Here is a 12,630-nt window from a genome sequence, read left to right on the forward strand (position 1 = left end):
AAATTTGACCAGCAGATGGGCTCTGAGAACAAGAACAGTGAACACCATCCAGAAGCAACTCAATGGCCTCACCAGCCCTGAAAGTTGAAAAAGCAGACACCATCAGGCAGCCTTATTGCCGGCAACAGTGACAGTGAACGTTGAACTAGGACTTTTTCAGAACCACCATCTGCTGGGGGCTGATTGTTTCCTCTGTCGTGCTTCCATGTCAAAGCGATGATCACTGTCTCTCTGACCCAGGATCTCTTTCACGGTCAAGTTCCAGGAACCACACCCCTGAAGACGATGCCCCACTGCGGAGGAACATCAAGCCAAAGAAAAAGAGTGAGAAGAGCACAGAATGAGAAGACCTGGGGGTTTTCCCCACAGTGCTGCTTATCGTTAGACTCTGGACAAGCTATTTCAAGCCCTCCAGACCTCTGTGTTGTGAGTACTTCCTGAGAGTACTGAGTACTCCCTGAGGTAAAACATAAAACACAGAAAAAGCAAAACACCCAGGAAGAGGTGCCTCAGCCGGTGGATGTGCTCACCACCATCATCGCCTGATGATCCAACTTCAATCTCTGGGACCCACAAAGGGGAACTCCTGAGAGTTGTCCTCCAGCCTCAACATCTGCTTCTGGCCCCGCTGCCTCCAGTCTAAGGAAACCACAGCATTAGTGGGAATGTTTCCATAACCAAATACCACTGGTAGGCAGAGGGCTGATAAGAGGCAGAAGGGATGGGGGACATGAAGGGAGCAAGGCCCTCTAAATGAACAGGATTGAAGCACACATGAACTCACAGAGGCTGAGGCAGCATGCACAGGGCCCGTGCAGGTCCATACCACATGGGTCCTAGAGCTGAAAGGAGAAGTGGACATTTGCCTCCATTCCTTAACATAGAAACTGTCTCCAATCAATCGGCGCTTGCAAATGAAAACTTTGTTTTCTCCAAGGGAGTCTCACGGGAAAACAAAGTACCCTGCCTTATACAGCCAACAGAAAACAAACTCAAGGACGTCTGTTGCAGGATATTTAATCCCATTGTGAACCCTGAGATCCTGAAGTGTAAAAATCTGCTTCTTGTTGGATGCTGCTCAGCCTAACACACACCTTTAACCTAAGAGCTTTCTGTTTACTGCAACCAAGTACTTGTGGTATGGCTCAGCCCTAGCATACGCCTTTAATCCAAGAGCTTTCTGTAAACAGGATTAAATAAAGTTAACCCTTGGTCAAGATTCAGAGCAAGTGGGGATTAAACAGGAAGGAGGGCCATTGAGAGAAGGGTATTTAGGACAGCTTGTGGAGAAGAAGTTGCTTTTGGCTTTTCTTTCTGGGACGTGAGCTGAGTAGAAAAGCTTTTTCCTTCTGGGATGGGCTGAGTAGGAAGATTAGCTGGGTGTTTTCTCTGCCTCTCTGTGCTAGCAGGCTTTCACCTACTGTCAATATCTGGCTCCTGACTCTTTATTGGTAAAAATCAAACAATTGAGTTTTGTTTTTTTTTCATCTTTATAACAACGGACATCTTTAGAGGTTCCTTGTCTCATAATGTTGTGTCAGGGCTTTTTAATTTTTTTTATTTGTTTATATATATTTATACATTTTTACCCTAGAGGTCCTTTGGGTATGGATTCTAGCTTAATGTTTTTATGGAATTCCTGAGTGTGCAAACGAGTATGTCTTTGAGTCTACATCTGTTTCTTGTGCCTTTTCTTGGGCTCTTTTCCTTCTGTTTGTTTGTTTTGTCTTATTCTGATGTGTTTGTGTTATCTTATTATATCTTATTATATTATTATCCCTCAGAAGCTTGTTAATTTTCCAATGAGACAGAAAGGGAGTGGATATGGAGAGGAGGAGACTCTCCAGAGTCTGGAAAGGAGGAAGGAAGTGAGAGATGTAGAGAGAGGGGAAACTGTAATCAGGATATATTATTTGAGAAAAAAAATTTTTTCAATAAAAGAGAAAAATACCCATTCCTCTCTCACATTAATATGTCCAAAATTAGAAGGGGTCTACCAAAAAATATGTCTTAAAAATCAAAATAAAGAAATAAAATACATCTTGGTAATCAGTGGCCCTGACCTCCTGTCCTCCTTGCTGCAGGCAGATCTGGTTTTAACGGCATTCACCCTCCCGCAAGCGGCCGCATCAGCGTCTGCTCCTGCCAGGGAAATCAGCCAGTTCCAGCTCTGAAGGTGCTCTCTTTCTCAGCGCTCAGCAAGAGGCTTCCAGATCAGCAAGCAGGAAGGTGGCATTTCTGCGTTCTCACATCTGCCTACCTCTGAATCATAGTGGCCCCTGCTGGGGTGGCCTCCCGGGGCTAGGACTGCCCCCTGGTGGCCATATGACTAACTTTTTTTCTCCTGTATTGGGGTCTGTTGGGGTCCCAACAAGCTACTTGGCAGCTACACAACACAGCTACCTCCCCAGCTCAGTGGTGATTATTTTTGATGTTGATAAGTAATAATAAGCATTTGCCACGATCCAAAGGTGTAATCAAAATCATATTCTGATTGTCTCCTTTAAGGCTCACATACATTCTACGAAGTCGGCCGTCCTGCAGTTTCACAGATTGTCTCCGCGACACTCAGCCCCTCCTGAATATTGCTAAATGTTTTTGTGTGTACGAGTATTTCGCCTGAATATACATGTGTGTATCACGTGTTTGCTTGGTGCCTACAGAAGAGGATTCTGGATCCCCCTGGACTGGAGTTACAGTTTGTGAGCTGCCATGTGGGTGCTGGGAATGGGATCCTGGTCCTCTGGGAAAGCAGGCAGTACTCCTAGCCGCCGAGCCAACTCTCCAGCCCAAGAACATTCTTAAAGATACTTTCCACCAAACACTTTCTCCCTTCCATTCTGATCTACGAGTCTTCTCAGATTGCCAAAGATTTGCATTTCGAGGAGCAGGTGTCTCCTGAGACAACCAGGGCAGTCTGACCTGGAGTTTATGCCAACACTTCAGCGGTATCCCAGCCTGCCCCAGGGCACTGCCCGGAAAGACCCAGGATTTCTAAAGAGACTGCATGGAACAGGTCATGTGGGAGAGGTCACATGGGACAAGTCACAGGGGCCTGCGGGGCGTGGGGCAGGGGTGGGGCTGGGGGACGCCTGTCTAAAGGCATTGCTCTTCCAGAATGTGTTCCGGAAGCGGCAACTGGGGACTTGGACCTGGCTCCCTTCCAGCAGTGGCTATTAAAGAGCCTGGCCTCAGGCTCAGAGCTTGGTGAGGCCCGGACAGCCAGAAACCAGGTCCGAGATTCTGGGAAAGTTTTGCTCTGGACACCTCCTGCCAGATACAGACGGTGTCTGTGTGGCTGGTAGCCAGAGACGGAGAACTCGCACATCGCACATCTAGAATGGCCAGTTGCCGCTTGTCTCAGAACTTGCAAGGGAATGAAAAAAAAAAAAAAGAAAGAAAGAAAGAAGGAAAGAAAGAAAGAAAGAAGGAAGGAAGGAAGGAAGGAAGGAAGGAAGGAAGGAAGGAAGGAAGGAAGGAAGGAAGGGAAGGAAGGAAGGAGAGAGAGAGAAAGAGAGAGAGAGAGAGAGAGAGAGAGAGAGAGAGAGAAAGAAAGAAAGAAAGAAAGAAAGAAAGAAAGAAAGAAAGAAAGAAAGAAAGAAAGAAAGAAAGGAGAAAGAAAGGAGAAAGGAGAAAGAGAAGGTGGAGATAGGGAATGACTACTTCTCAAGTAAGGAAAATAATCAGGAAGGGGGAAGAGTCCAGGCTGAACATGGCTAGCAGACTAAACCAAACCACAAGAGGGGTGCCATGGGGTGAGGGAGAACAAGAGAGGAGCCACCACCAAGGCAGCCCAGCCCAAGAGGCCGAGAGAGTAAAGGGAAGACAAAGGGGCAGGTAATCAATTTCTCCCTGCGTTGGAGAAATTTAGGGTAGGGGGCAGGGTGTGTCAGCGATACCCTGTAACATATCTACTGAGGGATGCTGGGAGAACCAGGTGGCCAGGCCTGCCTTAGTGTGTTAAACAGGCACTTCAGTTAGTCATTTGTCCCGTGTTTAAGAACTAACAGCAAGCCTGGGGAGCAGGGAGATTGTCTGAGAGCCCTCCTGCTCCTGCCTGCCTCCTGCCTGCCATGTCCCGTGTCCCCTCCACCCTGTATTGTTTGTCAGGAACACAGCAAGGACCTCACTACAACCAACACCAAATTATGACCACGTGGAGGGCAGCCAAGATGCTGGAACTCCCCCTTAGACCCTCCTGCCACAGGTGATAGTTACCTCTCCCATCCTCATCTGAAAACAGAAAACGGTGCTAGTATCTGCTGAGCAGCCTGAGGGTGGTATTCAAATGCTAAGGTCTAAAAAGCCCTTAACACTGGGAATGGCACGAAGCCAGCTATTATTACTAAAAATAACTGTGGAATGTATGCTCAAACTAAACGCCGTTTTTTGCCAAGAATCTCAAGTGTTTCCCGAAACAACCCGCATTCTCCTGATGTTCATCCAGCACGTGTAAGCTAAACCTGTTCTACGTGCTTTATGGGAATTTCTTTGTTCCTCGGATTTATCCAGTGACAGAGGGGCTGCTGCTCTCTCTGTTTCACAAACTAGGAAACCAAGATGTGTTGCTGACTGACCTCAGATCATCAGCGGGAGGGCTGGCAGTGTTTGCCTAGCATGCGCAAAGGCATAGGTTCAATCCCAAGCATTAAAAAAAAACCACACCAAACCAACCAACAAACAACCCTTGCAAATAGCAAAAAACAGTCTCAAAAAGTCTAACTTGTGACAGCGTCAAATGCCGGGGAGTAGAGCATGAGAGGGCCTCATTCAGAGCTGGAGGGCATGGGAACGGGACAGCCACTGCACAGGGACCACACCAGTCTCTGCATCCTTCCAGTTTTAGGGTCTATGCTGCTGAAGCCAGCACAGTACAGCCACTTTGGAAAAGAGTTTGGGAGGTCGGTAGGTTCTTTAAAAACCAACTGCTCTCTTACCATATATTTGAGCAATCCATGCTCTTTGGTATTTATCTAAGTAAATCAAACACTGATGTGTGTACACACACAGAGACACACACATGAAGAAAATGAATGTTTGTAACCGCTTTATTCATGGCTGCCAAATTTTGGAAGTAGCCAGGATGCCGTTCAGTAGGTCAGTGAACAAAGAGCCAATGCATCCAAACAGTGTTCAATCAGTGTGAAAACAAAACTCTGAGAAGACAAGCCCAGGGCATAAACCACATATCTGAGAGAATGAGGCCAGTCTGAAGAGTGATGCCCCATACAATTTCAACTGTACAATATTCTGAAAAGGGCAAAACTATGGAGAGAGTGAAAACTAGTCAGGGGCTGCCAGATGGAGAGACGGGATGGAGCAGGGAGGATTGTTTGGGGCACTGACAGTATGTGTATACCACCACAATGGTAGGTAACATGCCATCATGTGCTTCTCCAAAGCCACAGGATTCACCGCACGGTGAGTGAACTCTAAAGTGAGCTGTGGATCTGATGGTGCATGCCAGTGGAGGTTTAGCCATTAGACGTTACATACCACTCCGAGGGGTGATGTGCAAAGTGACTCTGAGTTTGAAGTGTGTCTTAGTTTGGGTTTCCATTGCTATGAAGAGACAGCATGACTAAGGCAACTCTTATAAAGGAAAACCTTGAATTGGGGCTGGCTTACAGCTTCAAAGGGCTAATCCATTATCATCATGGCGGGAAGCATGGCCGTGTGCAGGCAGACACTGTACTGGAGAAGGAACTGAGAGTGACTCATCAAGATTGGCAGGGAGCAGGAAGAAAGACTGAGCCACTAGGCCTGGCTTGAGCTTCTGAGACCCCAAAGCCCATCCTAAGACACACTTCCTCCAACAATAATCATGCCATGCCCTATGGACCGATGGGGGCCATTTTTTTAGTCAAACCACCACAAAGTGGGAAGTACAGGAAGCATATAAGAAATGTCTGAAATTTCTGCTCAATTTTGCCATGAGCCTAAAAATTGCTCTTAATCGTATGGGCTGGGGCTGGGGCTCAGTGACAGAGAGCATTTGTCTAGTATGTGCTCCCCTGCATCCAATCCCCAACATCACAGAAATAGCTAAGTTTTCTTATTTAAAACAAAACTAAAACCAGGCCTCAAACCCAAGACGTTTGGCTCCAGGGAGCATCTCTTTGACCAGTATGTAATCCCAGCCCACAAGTATTATAACTAGGAGCGGGGAAATCCAACTTTTGATAGAACTTACAAGGAAAACGTAGGGGTAGGGGGCACTGAACAGGGAGGTTATTAAAGCGTGGACACGGGGCAGTTTGCCAACCCCGGCTGCTGGAGCCGCTTGCAGCTCCCTTGTGGCAAACAAGCACATGTGTGGTGTGAGGTTAGCACCCCCAGGGCCTTCTGGTCAGAAGAGCAGCTGTGAGAGACGGGGAACAGAAAGCGCTATCACCAGGCTCATCTCAAAGCCCCAAGAAGGTTCTCCAATACCCCAGCAGCCTCCACTCTGGCTGCCCTGATTTTAGACAGAGCTGTTCTTTCCAAGCCTGTACTTCCAACTGAGGAGCAGACTGGTTCTGTCCTAAGTCTTCTGTACCGTTCATCAAAAATCCAAAGAAACAAACAAAAGGAAAAAAAAGCTAGCTAGGGGGACTCTATAGAACATGGCTTTACAATGCCCCAAGAAAGGATGTAAAGGGCATTGCAAGGTACTTCCTGACCAAAAACAAAACAAAACAAAACCAGTAGCATCTTGCTAAGTTCCTAAGCATGCCATTCAAAGTCAACAATAAGCAAATATAAATAAAAGAAGCAAATATCTGTATGAGAAACCATGTTAGTTCTCTGTGGCTGTGACAATCGACTCAAGAAAAGTCAGTTTAAAAGAGAAAAGTAGTTACAAGAGAACAGTTGCCCAAGATTCAGAAATTTTTTTAAAACTGGAACATGTGTATTATGTGGCCAATGCCTTCACTCTAACTTGGTTATGAGACTAAACCAATCCTCACTGCTCTAACATGCTGAAGAAGCCATCTGAGGGGGAGGGAAGTGGATGCTCAGCTGTCACATCAAAGGAAGCAGCATTACTCTAGCAGCATCCATTCTTGTTTAAGCCTTCCACTGTTAGAGATTTGAGGTTACATGATATACTTTATGCTCATAACTGATGTGGCTGGAGAATTGGTATTGAATTATAGCATCAGCAGAACAGAAAATGTGATGTATTTTATGCATGTCAATAAAGGAATGACCTGTTCTTGTTAAAAAAAAAAAAAAAAAAAGAGAAAAGTGTTGGGGTGGAGAGGTGGCTCAGTGGTTAAGAGCGTTTCTGCTGGCTACTCTTCCAGAGGTACTGAGTTCAATTCCCAGCAACCACATGGTGGCTCATAACCATCTATAATGTGACCTAATGCCCTCTTATGGCATGCAGACAGAATACTGTATACATGTATAATAAATAAATAAGTTACATATAATATATATTATATTAATATATCATATTATATTAATATTAATATATTATATTATAATTATATATTTTATTATATGAATATATATTAGAGAGGGAGAGAGAGAACTTAGTGTCATTTCTTTTGGGCCTTTATATAAAAAAATGTCATAACAGGGGCTGGAGAGATGGCTCAAGAGCACTGGCTGTTCTTCCAAAGGTTCCAAAGGTTGCTGAATTTAATTCCCAGCAACCACATGGTGGCTCACAACCATCTATAGTGAGATCTGGTGCCTTCTTCTGGTGCACAGGCACAGATGCAGAATGTTGTATAAATAATAAATAAATAAATCTCAAAAAAATAAATTAAAAAAATTTTTAATTCTTCATTAATTATACTTTATTCACTTTTTCACTTTGTATCCCCCCTGTGGTTCCCTCCCTCCCTCCTTCCATCCCAATCCCTCCCTTCCTCCCCCCTCTGCATGCATGCCCTTCCCCAAGTCCACTGATAGGGGAGGACTTCTTTTCTTTCCTTCTGATCCTAGTCAATTAGGTCTCATCAGCAGTGGCTGCATTGTCTTCTTCTGTGGCCTGGTAAGGCTACTCCCCGCTTAGGGGGAGGTGATTAAAGAGCAGGCCAATCAGTTCATGTCAGAGACAGTCCCTGTTCCTATTACTATGGAATCTACTTGAACACTGAACTGCCATAGGCTATTTTTTTTTTTTAAAGAAAATGTCATAACACCCATGGTAAATAAAAATCAAGGCCAGCCAGAAAGGAAAAAACTAGAGGCTGGAGATGGACTTTTCCAGTATGTGTGCCCAGTTACCTAACTTTCCCAGTAGGCCTCAGTCTCTTGACGATTCCATGTGTCAGGACAGCACCACAGGCTGGGGACCACACCTCTTATAGATGAGCCTGTGGGAGGTCATGTTCAAGCCAAAGGACACCAGAGACTAAAAAGAAAATGTGCCTGTTTCTATCACAGTGAAAAGGGGCTGTAGGGAGCAGGTAATGAACCAAGAGGGTATGGAGCTGACCATGAAAAGTTTAGGTCTTTCGGAAACCAGTCTGGAAGCCAGATGGGACTAGGAAAGGGGGTCACAACCTCAGGGCTGGCCCAACCCCAGCCATTTGAGTATCCAAGGACTTCCTAGAATAATCCCTTCCCCACATCTGATAACACTTATAACAGAGCGATAATAACACAAAGCAGCTTCCATGTGTGAAATACTTTGAACTCATTGTCCTCATGACCTCCGGCCAAGCCTGATTTGGCAGATAAGTAAACTGAGGTAATGAGATGTTGACCCCAGTCAACAGAAGACCTGAGATTAAAACTCTGGTTTTAATATCTACTCTACATGAGCAAAGAGCCCGTGTTTCCTGTTTGTCATGTTGGTCCCTCTAAGTGTCTTATGCAAAACAAAAGTGAGGGGGCTGGAAAGATGGCTCAGAGGTTAAGAGCATTGGCTGTTCTTTCAAAGGTCCTAAGTTCAGTTCCCAGCAAGCACATGGTGGCCCATAACCATCTATGATGAGATGTGGTGCCCTCTTCTGGCGCGTAAGGCACACATGCAGGCAGAATATTGTATAAATAAATCTTTAAAAAAATTAAAACCAAACAAAACCAAAAATGGTTCAGGACCTTGTTAATTTTAACTTCATGGTCTAGAATCTGAAAGAAAATTCAAACAACAATGTGTTTCTCAAACTTGATCTCCAACACATACTCCACACTCAGCCTAGCTCTTAGTCAGGGTTACTCTGCTGTGATGAACCACCATGCTCAAAAGCAGCTTGAGAAGAAAAGGATTCATCTGGCTTATACTTCCACATCATTGCTTGTCACTGAAGGCAGTTAGGACAGGAACTCAAACAGGGCAAGAACCTGCAGGCAGGGGCTGATGAAGAGGCCACGGAGGGGTGCTGCTTACTGGCTTGCTCAGCCTGATTTCATATGGAACCGAGGATCACCAGTCCAGGGGTGGCACCACCCACCATGGGCTGGGCCCTCCCCCATCAATCACTAATTAAGAAATTGTCCCTCCAGCTTGCCTACGGCCCCATCTATGGAGGCATTTTGCGGTTCCCTCGTTTTTGATGACTCCAGTTTGTGTTAAACTGACATAAAACTATCCAGCAGAGCCTATATTTCCAGATAAAATATGCCTGGTGTTCGCTAATGCTAAAGTCTCCCAGGAGAAAGCCCATGCTTCCAAGCCTGATGTACTTTTAGGAACACAAGATCCAACCCTCTTCCTTTCAGACAAGGAGAAAGAGATCACAGGAAGATAAACAAGGAAACACTGCAATTTAAAGAGTTCAAAGAGACCTTTAGAGTCCAAGTCCAGGACCCTTCCAATCAAGCTTCCACATACACAGTGTATGGACACTGTATCTGGCAAAGACTCCCGAAGTAGAGCAACACTGAATTGATGCCAAATCTCCCCTCCCCCTAGAACAAGGGAAAAAGCAAGTGCATCCTGAGGCTCTGATGGCTCCAAGTTTGTTTGTGTCATTTTCGAGGCAGATGTACCCAGACGCCTTGGATTCCCATATAATCTACCCTCAACAGTGCTCTCCTGTCATCCTGCGTTGAAACACATTTCCCAAGCAAAAGAACCGAGGATATCTCCAGCTGGAGTTCCAGATTCTGTGAACTCCTCCAGGGCCCCTGCTTCACAACAATTACGTCAGCGGTGAAGTGCCAACAAGACCCTGAGATGCACAAGGTGTCCACTCTCCAGCGCAAAATGCAATAATGCCTTCTCGATATAAATTGTATCAAGTAAATCCCGAGGGGGAGGGAATAAAGAAGGTATCAGGTGTAGCTTTGTGGTAGAGCACTTGCCTTGCATATATGAGGTCTGGGGTTCAGTTCCTGAAGAGGCAGAAAACCACAGACGGACTTATGAGCTCATGGGGTTTCATTCAGTTTCAATTCACTTTATTTCAATATCAAGTCCGCAGTATACACAGGCGGAAAGGTACAACCAAGGAGAGACACTGACAAAAACTAACCAAGAGAGATACTGACAAAATCTAAGACTGTGCCAGCCTCGGCTTATGTCCCCTTGTCTACAACTGTCCGAAAACACACCAGCCCCAAAGATCTGCTCCACTGTTCTTATTTTTGTCCTCTTCCTGCACACTAGAGGTTGCAATGGGCTCCCTGGTTCCCAAAGCTTCAAGGCTGCTCCATGAATCCCAGGAGGTTCGAAGTTGCTAAGGAGTTCAACTGATGTGACCAGTTCTGTTCTTAGACTGGCACAAACAACTACATCCCAGAGTCAAGGTGATGCCAGGCGCAACTGGCAAAGGACAAGGTGTAGAGGAAAGCAGCGGTGCAGGCTGTTTCCTCTCTGCTCTGTGTATGGATACCCACCAGATCTTCATCATAGAGATAGCAGTACCGAGCCGGCTGCCATGGTGCACACCTTTAATCCCAGCCCTTGGGGAGGCAGGGGCAGAGGCAGGCAGATATCTGTGAGTGTAAGGCCAGCCTGCTCTACAAAGCGAGTCCAGGACAGCCAAGGCTGTCAGCCAAGGGACACCTTGTCTTGAAAAACAAACAAAAAGATAGCAGTACCATCATTATAAACGTTTGAAAAATGTAAAGTTGTAAACAGGGTAAGCTGCTTCTCCAAAGCCATCTAATCAAAAAAGGATGGAAAGCCAGGTGGTGGTGGCTCATGCCTTTAATCCCAGCACTCAGGGCGGCAGAGGCAGAGGCAGGTGGATCTCTGTGAGTTAGAGGCCAACCTGGTCTACAGAGTGAGTTCCAGGATAGCCTGAGCTAAGAGCTACACAGAGAAACCCTGCCTCGAAAGAAAAAAAAAAAAAAGGTAGGAGGAAGGGAGGGAGGAAAGAAGTGAGGGAGGAATGGAGGGAGGGAGGAAGGGAAGAGTATAGGAGGACGAAAGAGAGTGCAGGACTTCACCGGTCCTTTGTAAGACACACAGTCAATTCAAATTTGACAGCTCCAAACCCAAAGCTTCCTTCACATTAACCCATCAACCCACCACTTGTTGGGAAGTTTTAGAAATAGCAAGACTGCCAAAGGAAGTTCTTCTTTTTAAAAATGTGTATGATGCCTTGAGACAAGGTCCTTCTACGTGGTCCCAAGCTGGCCTTGCACTCATAATCTTCAGCCTCAGTCCCCCCAGTGAAGGAAGCTGGGAACAAATGTGTGCCCAATACAATCAACTGCAACAAAGGAAATTATTTTGATATTGGTTTTACCATCATCATCATCACCATATTCTAGATGTGAGGTGGTCATGAAGGTCCATGACACACATGTGGAAATCAAAGAACGACTTTGTGGAGTTAGGTCTCTCCTTACATCGTGACATGTGTTCCAGAGAGAAACTCAGGTCACCAGGTGTGTGTAGCCTAATCCACTGAGCCACTTTGCTGGCCCAGAAGTTCTTAAAAGGCTGGTGATAAGGGGTGTATTTCAATACTCCGACACCCGCTGCATTAAACTGAAAGAAAAATCTTCCCCAAGATTACAAACAGTTTGTTTCACTGAAGAATATGCTAGCAGTTTAATCTGCTTGGAGAGTCAGTGTGATACGGTCTCCAGCAAGACTACCGACTGACTCACACTGGCATAAACGGCTAAGGGTTCCTCACCCTGAGAACAAGCGACGAGGGGTTTACCTAGTCTAACTATCTAACAAGGGGTTAGGTGATTCTCATCTGAGGGGAGAGTTTGTCCTGCACACTACAGACTCTCCAGAGGTACCCTTGGCCCTCCTCACTAAATACTGGTGCTGCTCTCTCCGCCAACACTGTCTTCATGGGAGGAAGACCATAAGAAACAATTAAACTTAGGCATTTTGCTCCAACGTGTATAACACTCACAATTCTGTACCCAAACCAGCCATACAATCAATCGTATCCAAATGTTACCACCTGCATCCTGAAGGAGTATAACTACCGGTTTAAGAACAAACGGGGCGAGACTGAAGGGATGGCTCATCAGTGAAGCACACGTGTGGCTCTTGTAGAGGACCCAAGTTTGGTTCCCAGTGTCACATCAGGTGGCTCAGAACTGTAACTCCCAAAGCTCTCAAAGAAACACACGAGGGACTGGAGAGATGGCTCAGAGGTTAAGAGCACTGGCTGCTCTTCCAGAGGTCCTAAGTTCAATTCCCAGCAACCACACGGTGGCTCACAGCCATCAATAATGAGGTCTGATGCCCTCTTCTGGCGTTCAGGCACACAT

Source organism: Meriones unguiculatus, chromosome 2, assembly GCF_030254825.1.
Source record: "Meriones unguiculatus strain TT.TT164.6M chromosome 2, Bangor_MerUng_6.1, whole genome shotgun sequence".
Taxonomy (NCBI): domain Eukaryota; kingdom Metazoa; phylum Chordata; class Mammalia; order Rodentia; family Muridae; genus Meriones; species Meriones unguiculatus.